This window comes from Amphiprion ocellaris, chromosome 14, assembly GCF_022539595.1.
Source record: "Amphiprion ocellaris isolate individual 3 ecotype Okinawa chromosome 14, ASM2253959v1, whole genome shotgun sequence".
Classification (NCBI taxonomy): Eukaryota; Metazoa; Chordata; class Actinopteri; family Pomacentridae; genus Amphiprion; species Amphiprion ocellaris.
In genome coordinates, this window is record NC_072779.1 from 28,752,952 (window position 1) to 28,767,014 (window position 14,063).

A 14,063-nucleotide genomic window follows, 5' to 3' on the forward strand; every position below is an offset into this window, starting at 1 on the left:
TCTGGATTTGAATACAAATTACTTCCCCCCTCTTTTTCTGTCTCTCTCGCTCTATTTTCCTTCTCCTTGGGAGCTTTAAAAGAGCACAGAGAATTTAACTGTAAAATAAAGAGGTGGAAGGCATGCATGGTATTCTATCTCTCTCTCTCTCTCTTCTCTCGAGCCTCCTTTATTTTTTTTATTTTTTTTGCCACAATCCTTTCATTCGTCTCCCATCTTTTCTCCTCTTTATTTCCACAGAATCAGCAGTGGATTGTGCAATAATGGGACCAGAGGAGGAGAGTCTCTCTGCCATCCCTCCAACTCCCTGAGCTGTGTGTTTGCTGCCTGATACCACTGACTTTGATCCACACTGACACACTGCTCTGTCTTGATGGACCTGCAGTAAACAGAGGGGATGAAGGAGGGGGGAGGATGAGGAGGGTGAGGAGGAGAGCTCAACGCCCAGAGTTTTGGGGTAATTTTACGGCCACGTTGGTGCTCCCGGTGTTTTCTTTTATTTTCTGTTCTCAAAGCCTTGACTGGTTCCATATAACATATGGTGTCATAATCCCTGTCAGGAAATGGGGCGTAATATCAGCTGATAGTGGTTGACATGGCAACTAGAATAACAACAACGGACCTCCCTGCAGATATCACAGGAAAAACAAATTGACCAGATTAAAGAGACTGGTGAAGCACACTAGAAATCAAAGAGTCAGTTTACTTCAAATTACAAAAACAAACCAAAAAAGAACATCTAACAGGGTGCAGATGGTTTATTTAGATCTTACTTGCACAAACTAATAAAGAGCAACTTTAGGAGGATTGATAATTTGTGATCTATGGAAATATGAGAGGATATATATCATGAAGAACTGAGTAGATATCGGTGTTTGATATTTGTTTCAAACAGAGTGTTTCCATGATGCTAACATGTCTGTTTAATGTCTCCCAGTGATGATATGAGGGGTAGGAAGCTCCAGAAGCCTCCTCATCTCCTCAATATGCATTTAAGGATTGGAAGATCCTCCGTGATGGCAGTAGGGAAACAATTACTGGATCACAGAAGGAAGTAAGGAAGTAGAAGCTAGAACAACAAGACACGACTACTGGAAAATATTCCAGATTCCATCATTATTTTTCTTAAATGGTTAACATATATAAGCTGCTGGATACCAAGGATTTCCCCAAAGGATGAATAAATTTATTGTTACCATTAATAGATTTCAGACAGGAATAAATTTGAGAGTGGACAGGAAAGACTATTACCAACAAATAATAAACCTTCTAATATCATATTAAATTGTATTTAACTGCTGAGATGCTGCTAATTAGTTGTTTGGGCTTAAATGGAAATTTTCTTTCTTCCAGGAAATAAGGAAACTCAAGCAAATGCCTCTATTTTCTGTATAATTACATATTTTAATTCGAGAAAACCTTAGTGGAACCTATAAAATAATGAAAGTTATGCACAAAGTTGCAACTGGAGAGAAAAACTGCAAAATTGTACCTAACAAATGGTGCAGATTGTGCTATTCAAGAAATAAGACACATTTTCTATGTCCTAGAGGTCAATGATGACACTTTTAAACAACCCACTGCCAATCATGAATCAGGACAAAGCAGCTGGAGTTTGCTCTGTGTGTCAGTCAATCAATGTTAGTTTTATATTGCACGAAAAAGCTGCACAGTTTGCTCAGTTTCCAACAACACATACATAGTTTAAAGACACATGAATCCTAAACAGCAGCACCTAATTAACAAACAATGAATAGCAGTTATTTCAAAGTTTGTTTTTTTTTTGTTCCTTCTGACCGTCGCTCATAGGGAATCCAAAGGCAGCTTTGGATTGTTGGGTTTTCTGTTCTTTTCTGTTCTGTTTGTAATTTGTTAGGTCTGTACGTCACTATACTAAGTGCTTTGACATGACATATGTTGTGAATCCGTAAAAACAGAAAGAATTATCAGCTTTCAACTGTGACGTGTTGTTCTGTTGAAAAACCTAACCTAATCTGAGTTTAAAATCATTGCATTTCATCAAAATTGCCTTCTGCATGTCTTTTTTTTAAAAAACCGCAACTGCCAAACAGGTCGCTCTAACCAGATTCTGTAAAAATGAAATAAAATAAAAATAAGCCATGACTGGCACTTTAACTACTCATCTGTGATGTGCTGTTCAGTTAGAAAAATTATCTAAATTTAATCTTAAAATCATGTTGTTTCATTAAAATCTATATTTTCTACATGTCTCATTTAAAAATTAATCAAACATAAATCAACATTAACCCAATTTAATGTCATATGACCAAAAAATCTGCTACTTCTCTGCTGAACTGCAGGTAGCGTTTAGACAGAGCAGAGCGGAGACAAACGTGGAAACTAATCAAACTAATAGGAGTAAAATATCTATAGTATTATTTTTTCACGTGTTGGTAACACCTGTGGACACTTGGGAAAATGTTATACATGATGATTCCAAGTTTTTGCAATTTTTGTTGACATAATCAACCTAATTATTCCCTTTTTTATGATTTATGGCATCATAACTTTGTCATACTGTACAAAAAACACTTTTGAGTTCTCTGTACTTCTAGTCATGGTTTGTGCTGTTTCCATAGAGGTGCAGGACCATATATTGCTGTGAAAATGAGTTCACATTGAGAGGGTTAAAAAGGAAAGTTGGTGAGGTCAAAACAACACTTTTCTGCTTTTAGCTCTTAATTTTAGGAGAACTGTTGAAGAATCTACATTTTCATCTATCCAAATGTGGTCGTTACAAGTGTTTTTGTGCGATATAAAGCTCTACTGTAAAAAAAAGAAAAGAAAAATGTTTCACTGCTATTAGAACATTGGTGAGAAGTTGACTGTAATGGTGTATGAGCTTCTTTGTCCTGTGTGGAAGAAACTAGAAAAAGCAGACGGGGAAAGTATTAGGAGAAATAAAGTGGAAACAAAACTGAAATTGGCTGCAGTGTTGCAGCAACGGGAAGCTTCGCAGCAGTCCAGCAGCCTCGGGGTGTAAAAAATACTTCATGTAGGAAGAAAAAAAAGAAAAATTATTTTAGCAATTACACAGCAATTAGTCAGGACTTCTCCACTACCGGTTAAGTGAAATTAATTAGTATTTATTAACTGGGACAGGACAGCTGTAATGTGGCTGGTGTGGTCTGTAATGTAGCACTCATCTACAACTGTTTATGTAATTAATCTTGACTTACTGAAATCACAACTAATATTTTAATCTCAAAAAACAAGAACCTTTTTTCATTCAAGCTTTATTGCAATGAATGTGATGATTTCCAAATATATTAAATAATAAAACAGGCCGATGTAATCAATTTTGTGCAGTTGTGCAGTCACGATAAAGGTCACTTGAGTTGAAATATTTCACAATCAGAGCTTCAAAGAGCTGCATATAGAATAAATTGGGTAAGTGTGATTCTGTCACACTGTGTGGAATAATTCAGATTTCTCAATTTAAAGCCACAAAATGCTGCACCTAAAGCAAAGAAAATACGATCGAGGAGCTTGAATGAAAATTCAAAGATAATAAGTGACATATCAAGAATTAAATATAATACAGTTCACATTAGCATCACTGACTAGTCAGCAAAATCATCCGTGAAACTTTAAAGCGCCCGCTGCTCACATTGGCTCACTTCCCTCTTTTATTTCCTCTGATGTGGGGAAAAAAAAGAAGGAAATAAAAAGCTGCTCTCAGAGATGCTTTCATTGTTGCAGCAGGATTTGTGGAATATTTGTGACGAGAGAATGTGGGAAAAGAGGAAGTAAAAGATGGAGGAGCAGCTCTGACCTTGAGTGGAGCCTAAATAAATGAGGAGGTGCTGCTCTGCTCCAAGGGTGATACCTGGGGTGAGACCAGGCGGTTTGACTTATTCATCGCAGCCAGACTGTCACTCTAGATCTCCACCTCTGCTTCCACACAGCTCTCATATAACCTTTAGCCTACAACCAAAAACCTGCTGCTGGCTCGCAAACCCATGTCATTTAAAAAAAAAAAAAAATCTGCCAAAATGACAACATTTTTCAATGTCAAAATCTGTAAAAACTAAAAAAAAAAGTTTTTTGACTGTCCTTTAAGCACCTAAATCTGAGCTTAAGTCGTGATGCTTCCAGGTCGTTTTGACCAGTTAAAGAAAACAGACTGTTGAACTTGTAGTCTGCTACATCCTGGATGTTTAGCTACAGAAGTTCAAGTGATTCACACAAATATTCTTCATTAAGACGAAATAAAGTGCGTTTTTAAAAATATTTTGCTTCATTCATTTGCCACTTATTCATTCATTAAAGAAGCTCTCCAATTAAAATCCAAAGTTTGTCTTATTAATATGCACATATATAGAAATAGAAACACTTTACTAATCCCCGAGCGGAAATTTGGTTGTTGCCGCAGAGAGAGTCCATTTCCCACTACCATAAATACTGATAAATAAGCGAAAATGTGCAGCAAGTAAAAATAAACAATACGAATAAATACAAAATGCAAAATGTCCTGAATAAAGAATGTACAAATGCTAACCATCCTGTCATGTGGCAGGTGAAATTGATCCATCTTAAGGTGAAAAAAAAAAATCTAAAAAAAAATTTGTTAAAAGTATTTTTTATTTTTTATTTTTTTTGTTTTGGTGTGAAACTTCCTCTGCTTGGATTAAAAGTGTAAACCCACTCTGAACAGAAGAGGTGTCTTGTGCTAATTTATCAACTCCATTAAAAGAAAAAAAAATCTAAATGTAAAACAATTAAAAAAAAAAAAAAAAAATCAATGTTATGTAAAACTGTTGTATTTTATTTGTCGCTCTTTTCAATGTACATTAAAAAAGTACATACATTTTTGTTTTTTTTAAAAAATAAAAATGAGTAAATTATCCCCATTGAATCATGATCTTTGAGAGGTGAAGAACACCACCAAATATTGATTGAAATAGTTAGTAATTGAGTTAATAATGCGATATTAACAATGTTTATGGGGATCTCCTGGTTTCTGACATTTTTGGATATTTAAAAATGACCCAGGAACATCATTGCTGTTCTGAAATGAACCTAACAGGAGGGTTAAAGTGATTTTATGTGTCAGAGTAAACAAACAAAAAAATGCAATTTCAAATTACAGAACCAGATAAATGTAGGTTTTATATACTTGAAGACACTTCATGAGTGGGTTCCAGTTCAAAAATGTAAGGCTGAATTACTTAATACAATATTCAATTTAATATTCAATAAATATTTAAGATTTACTCAACATTGTGTGGTGAACACCAGTTTTACAGTGTTTGAACAGAGTCAGGACCAACATAGATCTGCATATTCTAGAGAAATGGTGCAGAGTTACATCCGAGCTCAGGGAGGGATTATTTTCATGCAAAAAAAAAAACAAAAACAAAACAAAAACAAAGAAGAAATACAGAAAATTAAACTTTGACATACAGGGATAAGGTTTTAGAAGTTAAAACAAAAACCGGAGAGGAAAAAGATTTCTGCACAGATTTGAGTGTGCAAATGCTTTAAAATTTTTTTTTTTTTAAATTCAAATGAAAACCAAACAGAAAATATGGGATTATAACCTTTGAGCCACTGGGAAGCTTTTAATGTTAAGTATCTGCATGAGTTTAAAAAAAAAAGTCATCAAAAAAACTGGTAACAAGCAGCAAGTGGAGATAATTTGTAGATAAAAAGCGCTATTTCAGTTACAGAGCAGAATTTCAGAGGGAGCAGTGGAGTAAATTAAAATGGCACATATTAGAAAACAGGGGATCTTCTCACGAAATACATCTTCAGATATATATTTAAAAAAAACACCACATTAGGAATAAAGCTACACTTCTGATAAAAAGCTGCATTTCAAATAAGGATATCACTGTGTAGTTAAGAATATGACATATTTAAACCTTTTATAATCCTTATTACTGATGTCTATCTGCCTGCTTGAATCACAATAATGTTGAAGAAGCCTTTAAGGTGGTGATATGTGTTCTTTTATGCTCTGAGGAGTCGTAACATTGAATTCTGAGCAGATCAGATATGTAGGATTTTACTAAACACCTGTCATCAGATGTTCAGTGACTGCTGTCAGCCTTGAAAGAAGCTTTTTGGTGAAATCATATGTAGAGCTGTCATTTTAGAATCAGCTTTTCAACACATTCAAGCCAGTATTGACTGTTATCTGCTAAAAAAAAAAAAAAAAAAAACTCCATACAATCACATTTAAACACATTTAAACTTGCAGCACTGTTTAACCCATGATTTAAAATAATGTACTGCTTTTTACCTCATTAAACTGACTGTAATTTAAGTCCAATATTTGTTTTCTTCATGGAACATTGTTCGGTTTTATATTGTCAAATGACATTTAAAGAACCTTTTCCCATCATTTAATTAAGATATAAAAATATAAAGTTCTAATTTACTGATATGAATAAATCTTTTAAGCTGCAAGCATTATTTTGATAGGTTGAATTGACAAAATAATGTTGGTAATTGGTTCAACTTAATATTTTGAGTAAATTAAACCCAAATTTCTGTATTAGGTAATTTAAAAGTAAATTCAAATTGAGGTAACTTAATTAAAATTGATTCATATTTTTTTGGTATTTATCATTATTATTATTATTTCTTGATCTTGAGGTCTGGATTTCAAGCCCCCTCCACCATCTATGAAACAATAGAGCAACTTGGTTTTTTTTTTATTTACCAACTTAAAAACTTTCAGTCATAATTATGGTAGCTAAATATATGAGACTTAAACATCCCCTTTAAATTGTAGAAATATAATGCAAAACAGCTTAAATTTTGTGAGTAATTAACGTTAAACTATTAAATTAAAATACAACACGATATAGTTTGTTGGTTGAACATAATTTCATTAAAAAATTGCCTAAACTCAAAAACATCGATGCAAACTTTTATGTTAAATTAGTTTTGTTACAGCGTTATCTTTTAAGAGGTTAGGTTACGCCTTGGACAGATGCCTCCTTGAAGTTTTAAGATAATTTTTTTAAAACTATTTTTTTGGAATATTAATATACTATGCACACAGTAACCATGCTTAGAAATTAAAGAAGATAAATTATCATATTATATAATACTAGATTTACAATATTTAATGGAAAGGTGAGTTTTTTCTTTTTAAAAAAAAAAAAAACCTCAGTCGAATCTACATTCGACTGAGATTTTTTTTAACCTACATCTAGAGCAGGGGTGTCAAACATGTGGCTCGCAGGCCAAAAGTAGCCCACCAGAAGGTCCAATCTGGCCCTCGGGATGACTTTGTAAAGTGCAAAAATTACAGAGAAGACATTAACTGCAGATTGTAAGTTTGTAAAACTGTAAATTTAAAATAATTTCTAGACCTTGAGAAGTTGTTTTGAACATGAAGTAAAATACTAGATTGCTTATTGTTCTTTTGTTGCTTCGTGTCTCGTTTTTGTAATATTTTGTTTCTTGCTTTTGTTGTTTTTTGTTTTTTTTGACTGACATTTGCCATTTGTCACATGTTTTTGTTATTTTGTTTCTTGCTTTTGTCCATTTTGGCTCGTTTGTGTCATTTGTGTAATTTTTTGTCTCATTTTTGTCATTTGTCCATTTTTTTGTTGCTTTGTAACTTTTTTGTCAAATTTTTTGTCATTTTGTGTCTCATTTTTGCAATATATTGTCTTCTTTTTGCTGTTTTTTGTCTGACTTTTGTTGTTTTGATCATAGAATAGAATAGAATAGAATTATTGTCATTATACAATGTATAACGAGATAAAGTAAAATACTAAATCATTCAGTTCCAGATACCTGTGACTGAATGTTTTGTACCTTTTTGTAGCTACACTGTGATCTGTAAGTTGTAATTTGGAAAGGATAAAATAAAGCATAATGTTGTTGAAATTTAATTTATTTTTATGAAGAATTTTCAGGTCATTCATAACGTTTTGCAACAAGACAGTTCATTAAATGTGAACATTTTCCGAACATACTTTTTTGCACTAAAACAAAGGAAAAATTTGGATTTGTCTTAATTTATGGGTTATTATGGTCTGATTTCGTTGGTCAGGCTCACGTGAGATCTGATTTTCCTGAATGCGGTCCCTGAACTACAGTCTGCTCCAGAGGTTTCTAAAATCTCTTTTGAAAAAAACTATTTCAGAGAAAAACTTCTTTCTTTAGCTGAACATTCAGAGTATCAAGGGGTCAAAAGCAAAAATAAGGTCAAACCGCTGCACTGAAAACACTCATAATTCTCCAACTAGATGTTTAAACAGCTCCTGGAGATGTTTGTTTTTGCTGAATGCTCTCTAATTATCTCTTGTGGCACCAATATCAAAGCGGGGAACACTAAACTGGTGCTTTACTTTGAAGTTATCGACCGAAAACCACACGTGGCTGCAATGAGGGGCCTCCAGCTCAAATGGCGCAACAAATCAAGTGAGTGCAAAGAAGGAGGAGCGCTGCTGACATGAGCAATAAACGATGCAGCAGAACCGCAGTGTGTCAGCCGGATAACGAAAGCTAATTGGCATTGAATTAATAGAATAATGGGAATCTCGCAGATAGCCTGCTTGAAAGTCTCCTTTCCCCCCTTCTCCCCCCACTCTTTCAAACGCTGCTTTTGTTGGCCTAAATTCTCCGACTCAAATTAAAAGTTATGCCTCATCTGTAGCCATCAGGAAATTTGCCATCAGTATGCACGCAATCTGAGCTAATCAGGACTAATCAAGCCAATCATGGCGCTCTCATTAGCTCGCCAGAGATGTGGTGGCAATGACTCAGCACAAGAGACAAAGATAATGCATCCGGAACGACGAGGTGGAGGACTGCAAACACCTGGAACAGCCGTGACCGATGCCACCTGCAGATGGCTGGCAGGATATTTTTATTGACGTTTAGCAATGCGACGCTGCGGCTCTCTGGAGGAAACACCAGAATGACTCCTGGTCTGTTCACGGGGGGATTTGTAGTCAATTAAAAAGACTATTGTGTCACCGTTTCGTTTAAGCTCCCTTCTTCTCCCGTTTCCACGGAGACATTAGCATTGGAGACCGGGATATTAATCACTGAATTAATTATTATGGGCTGCCTTGAGGGAGCAGAAGGGGGTATTAACCCTTATTAAGAGAGAGGAGGAGGAGGAGAAGAAGGAGGAGGAGGAAGATGCTCTGTGCTATTTCAACCTCTCTGAGTTCATGAAAGGAGTAAAAACTGTTGGCATCAAAATTGAAGAATCACAAAAAACACTAAATTAACCTCATGTAGTGGAAAGTAAAAGCAGGAATCAAGAGGCTGGATGTGCACATGTGACATTAGCTGTGTTTCCATGATGTATTTTCAGGCACCTGTTGAAGTAGCACATTTTAAAAAGAAAAGACAAAATTTGAGAAGAAACTTTCTCAGTTTGAGAAAAAGGCTGAGTGAGTATAAATTGTCCTTAAAGAAACAGGAGCTAAACTGGAGGGTTTGAATGGTGAGAAGGGTGGCAGAAATAGAACATTAAAGTGAATAAATGTGTTCCACACTAGAAAAAAAGATAGTTTTTTGTTTTAAAAATCATTTTTGAACGATTTACTGTTATTTTATAGATTTAACCCTCTATTGTTAAATTGCAGAAAATAACCAGTAAAAGTATTAATAGAAAATCTATATTTTTACAAAAGACAATTTGTTGTTTCACAACATCTGACAGTGAAATTACACAGTTTTCAATATATTTAAATAAGATAAAGAATAATCTTTTTATAGATATTTGCTGTTATATATACAAAAGATTAAAAAATATGCATTTTAAGGATTGAGAAATTAAAAATATTTTAAATTACTTTTACACATTTTCCTCTTTTTGTTAAACTACAGATAATGTCTAGCAAAAACACTGAAAAAAAACCCCCACAAATTCACATTTTATAATTTTACTTTAGTGACATTACATGATTAAAAAAAACTGAAACAAAAATAGGTCAAAACTGTAAATAATGTACATGTTAAACATCAGTATTTGAACAAATAACTACTTCTTTCACAATATCTGACAGTAAAATTGTACATGCAGTAAAATTTTTATATGTGTTATGTAAGTGTTATAAGGAGATTTTAGACACACAAGTCATTTTTTTGGCACACTGGATATTTTTGATAGAGATTTTCTACATTTTTGCACACTGAATATATTCTATTCTGTATATTTTGCACATTACATATCACAGATACCTTCCTGACTTCAATTTTCTTCAGTCTTCAGTGTGTTTTAGTACTTCTGTGAACAGTAGTTGTGCTGGAAATGTTTTATGTTCAGAGTTAGATGTCAGTTCTTGATGGATGTTGGTTGTTGCCGTGACAAAGTAATTTCCTGCAGAGGATCAATAAACTATCTGTCTAAATGGGAGAGTAACATCTGGCCTTACATAGGGATTATGTGAACGTCCTTTCAAACAGGTGACATTCAAAAAATGACAAGCTCATGCAGAAACTCAGAGAAAAATGAGATAATTAGGATAAGTGTATGAAAATGATCTCACATGAAGGCAGATAGATAGATAGATAGATAGATAGATAGACAGACAGACAGACAGACAGACAGACAGACAGATAGATAGATAGATAGATAGATAGACAGACAGACAGAGAGATAAATAGATAGATAGATAGATAGACAGACAGACAGACAGATAGATAGACAGACAGACAGACAGACAGACAGACAGACAGACAGACAGACAGATAGACAGACAGACAGACAGACAGATAGACAGACAGACAGATAGATAGATGCAATTAGCGTGCAAATCGTGCTGATTGAATAAATAGCAATAAGATGCCTAGAATGCTGAAATTTACAAAGTAAAGAATTATTAGAATACAGAATAAAATAGAGTATTAGTTGTGCTACTTTAAATGGAGTTCTGGGACATCTGATGAAAGCTGACACCGTCTGATCTCCAGTCAACCATCAGAGAAGCGACCAAAATTAACCTCGCTCCTAAAAGTCTCCCCAAAGTGTTTCAAGCGACAAACACTGCAAATTACGTGCGCGGCTCATGAAACTGTTATGTAATCTGTCTGCGGCGGATGAAGATGTGGACTCCTTGAAAACTTTCAGACACTGTGCTCCATGCAGACTGACTTTCTACTGTCCTGCCGCCCCACATTCAACCCCCTCACCTCTGAACTTGTCACTTCCTGCTCGCCGTCTAATCTCTCCCCGTGTGGAAGGATTTGCATGTTGCCCTGTCAGGCTAAACTGGAGCAGAAGCGCCCCTGGGCTCCGGGTAGCTCTGTACTGATGGACTGGGGAGAAGCCCGTGGGATTAGCGGTGACAGGTGGAAAGCGCAGCCAGAGAGAGAGAGGCTTGAAATGCAGACATTTTCACTCTGATGCCGATATTGTTGTGCGGCTCTAGAGTCCTTATCTGTGGTACACAGGCGGAGATGAGGTGGCTATGGCGGCGATGGTCTGCACACGTGAACAAAGCAGTGTACTCACTAAATGAGTTAATCACAGGCCCACTAGATTCTCCTCTATAGGTTGCTTACGTGAAATGGCTGCTATAATGTACCTCAGGATCCTCCATCTTGTGTGTCTCCTCTGGTGTGGGGGAGGCTGAAAGATACAGGCTGGTTTTGGTCCTCCTTTCATCTCCTAAAATCTTACCAACTCTATTACAGCACAACATCCATAAGGGCTTAAAAACAGATAAAAGAAGTATTATACGAAAGACTTAAAATAACTATAGGAGGCAGCAGCGGCGGCGGCAGCTTAAAATAACCCAAACAAACCATCTGGTGGAACTTTAAGCTTGACAAAGCCATTCAAACTGCAAAGAAAGGCTTTACAGGAGATGAAAAACCACTGAGAATTACAGGCTTTACCAGCCTATAGGCTTCACCGAGTCAACAGAGAGGATGCCAGTGTGGGATGACGGACAGGAGGCCTGATCTTTGATTGGAAAACAAAGATCCCCTCTAGCCCTTTTAGGTACAACAGCAAACTGTCACAAGTCCCGATTCTCCACTGTTCCAAAGTACGCCATGTTTACTGGACACCCCCAGGAGTGTGGAGGTTTGGAGTAGTTTGGACAAAGAGAAGAGAAGCGATGAAAACACGTAGGATTCAGACAGCTGGTTCAAAGACACCAACGTAACTGGAGCTCAAATACACAGACGTGAGTGCAAAGAAAAGGCACGACAGGCCAAAGCTGACAGACACCGAGGCAAGCTAATTCCCTTACAAGCAGACAACACGGCGTACGAGTCAGACAGTGAAGAACAATATGACTGGAGAAGACAGAGAGAAAAATCAATACTAGACAACCTCTCTCTGTCTCACACCATGTAGGAACACAACAGGTGTGATATCAGAGTACAGGTGCAGCACAATGAGCAGCAACAGATAAGACAGACACAATACAGCGTTTAATTCCTTATAATAACTATGTTATGCTTAAACTACAGTCTTCATGCAAAAAAAACGCAAGTTATGTGCAGAAAAACTTACTTACTTTGCAAATAATCTACAGTTGTACAGTACATAATGTTAATCTTTGAGTAGCAAAATAATTAGATTAAGATTAAAGGTACAGTTCAGCATTTTAGGAAATATATTATCAACAAAATCAGACATTTAGACAGATAAGGCGCTCAAAATAACAAATGTTTTCTTTAAATTGTCCACCTCATCAACTATTAAAACTATATTTTTACATACAATAAGGGCTTCCTCCGCTGAAGTAAATTACATTAAAACAATGCAACTAAATTACAATAAATGTTTTAGAATTATAACATTACATTAAATTATTCAAATTAAATTAAATAATTATTAAATATTATATACATTTAATATTTAACAATTTAAATAATAATTTATTAAATCAATTAAAAAGGCATAAGTCATAATTAATTAGAAATGTAAAAAAACAATTCATGTTGTTGCTGTGAGTCAAAATAAAATAAAGTAAAATAAAGTAAAAGTGAACTGTTAAAAATCTAAGTATAAAAGTTGCGGCATTATACATGTCGCTTACAAGGAATGTCTGCAAACTATATAGATTTTTCACTCCTGAAAGTCGCTTACAAACATAAAACCTTTCGGATTATTTACAAAAAGCAAACAGGCAGGTTGTGCTGTGTTACACAAGATAACTTCAGCCCTCATCTCACTTGTCGCAGCATCAAATTCTGGACTTTCAAACGTCTTGTATCATGTGAGACTAAATTTTTCCATCTGATTTACAGTCTTCTTGTGCAGTTTTAGTTTAAAATGTTTATTTGCATTATACACACTAGATGATGCCATTTTAATGTGTCACACAGACATATTAGATCCTATAGTGTTTCTATGGATTTGACGTATTTCTTTACATTCGGTTACACTGCTGGGCATCAAAAGGGGCTGATCTATATGTGACGTCTAATCTGGACGTCCACCACCTTTATTAGTCTGTATGAGAAAACAAAGTGTGTTCATGGAGACTATTTTCTACATTCTAAGAAAAATTGCAATCCGCTATTGCTGTTGCCAAAAGAAATCAAAAGTAGAGACTAGAGCTTAAATGAATCATCCACAGTTACGTATGTTATTGTAACTTGCTTTTGTCCATATAACTGCAGAGCATCAAAACAACCATCCCTCTTATTTTCTACGTACAAAACCCAAACCAGTTGTTCAGGTGGAGAAATATCCAAACCCAGATTAGCTGTTCAGGTAAGGAATCGAGTTTAAATGGTGAGGAGCCACACATGAAATCAAGCTAATGCTAATAAGGTTGGTGCTGAATACATTTTTACCCCATTTTTTTTTTTTTTTTTTTTGCCAGACGAAGTTCTGCAGCACGACACTTCCTGTTGGGCATCTGTGAGTTTTTTGAACAAAACTGCAGACACAGTGTCTAGTTTTAGGAGTATCACATACGGGAACTATTTCCTGGCAACATGTTTACTTAAGAACTTGGTGGACAGACAAGAATTTGCTACCAACCCAAAACAGCATGCGAGTTAGAGTGCAGGTAGGTATTGATTCCAACTCTGGACAAATCCAGATAAGCCATTTCTTTGTGCTTTTTGTAGTTTTTCTGAATTAATAGAACTAT

The 14,063-nt window shown here is 35.3% G+C and overlaps 1 protein-coding gene across 2 annotated transcripts in view; it reads right to left on the reverse strand.

Annotated features, from left to right (window-relative positions):
• gria4b (glutamate receptor, ionotropic, AMPA 4b) overlaps positions 1 to 14,063 on the reverse strand; it is a 197,793-nt gene that overhangs the window by 19,495 nt on the left and 164,235 nt on the right. The window lies entirely within an intron of this gene.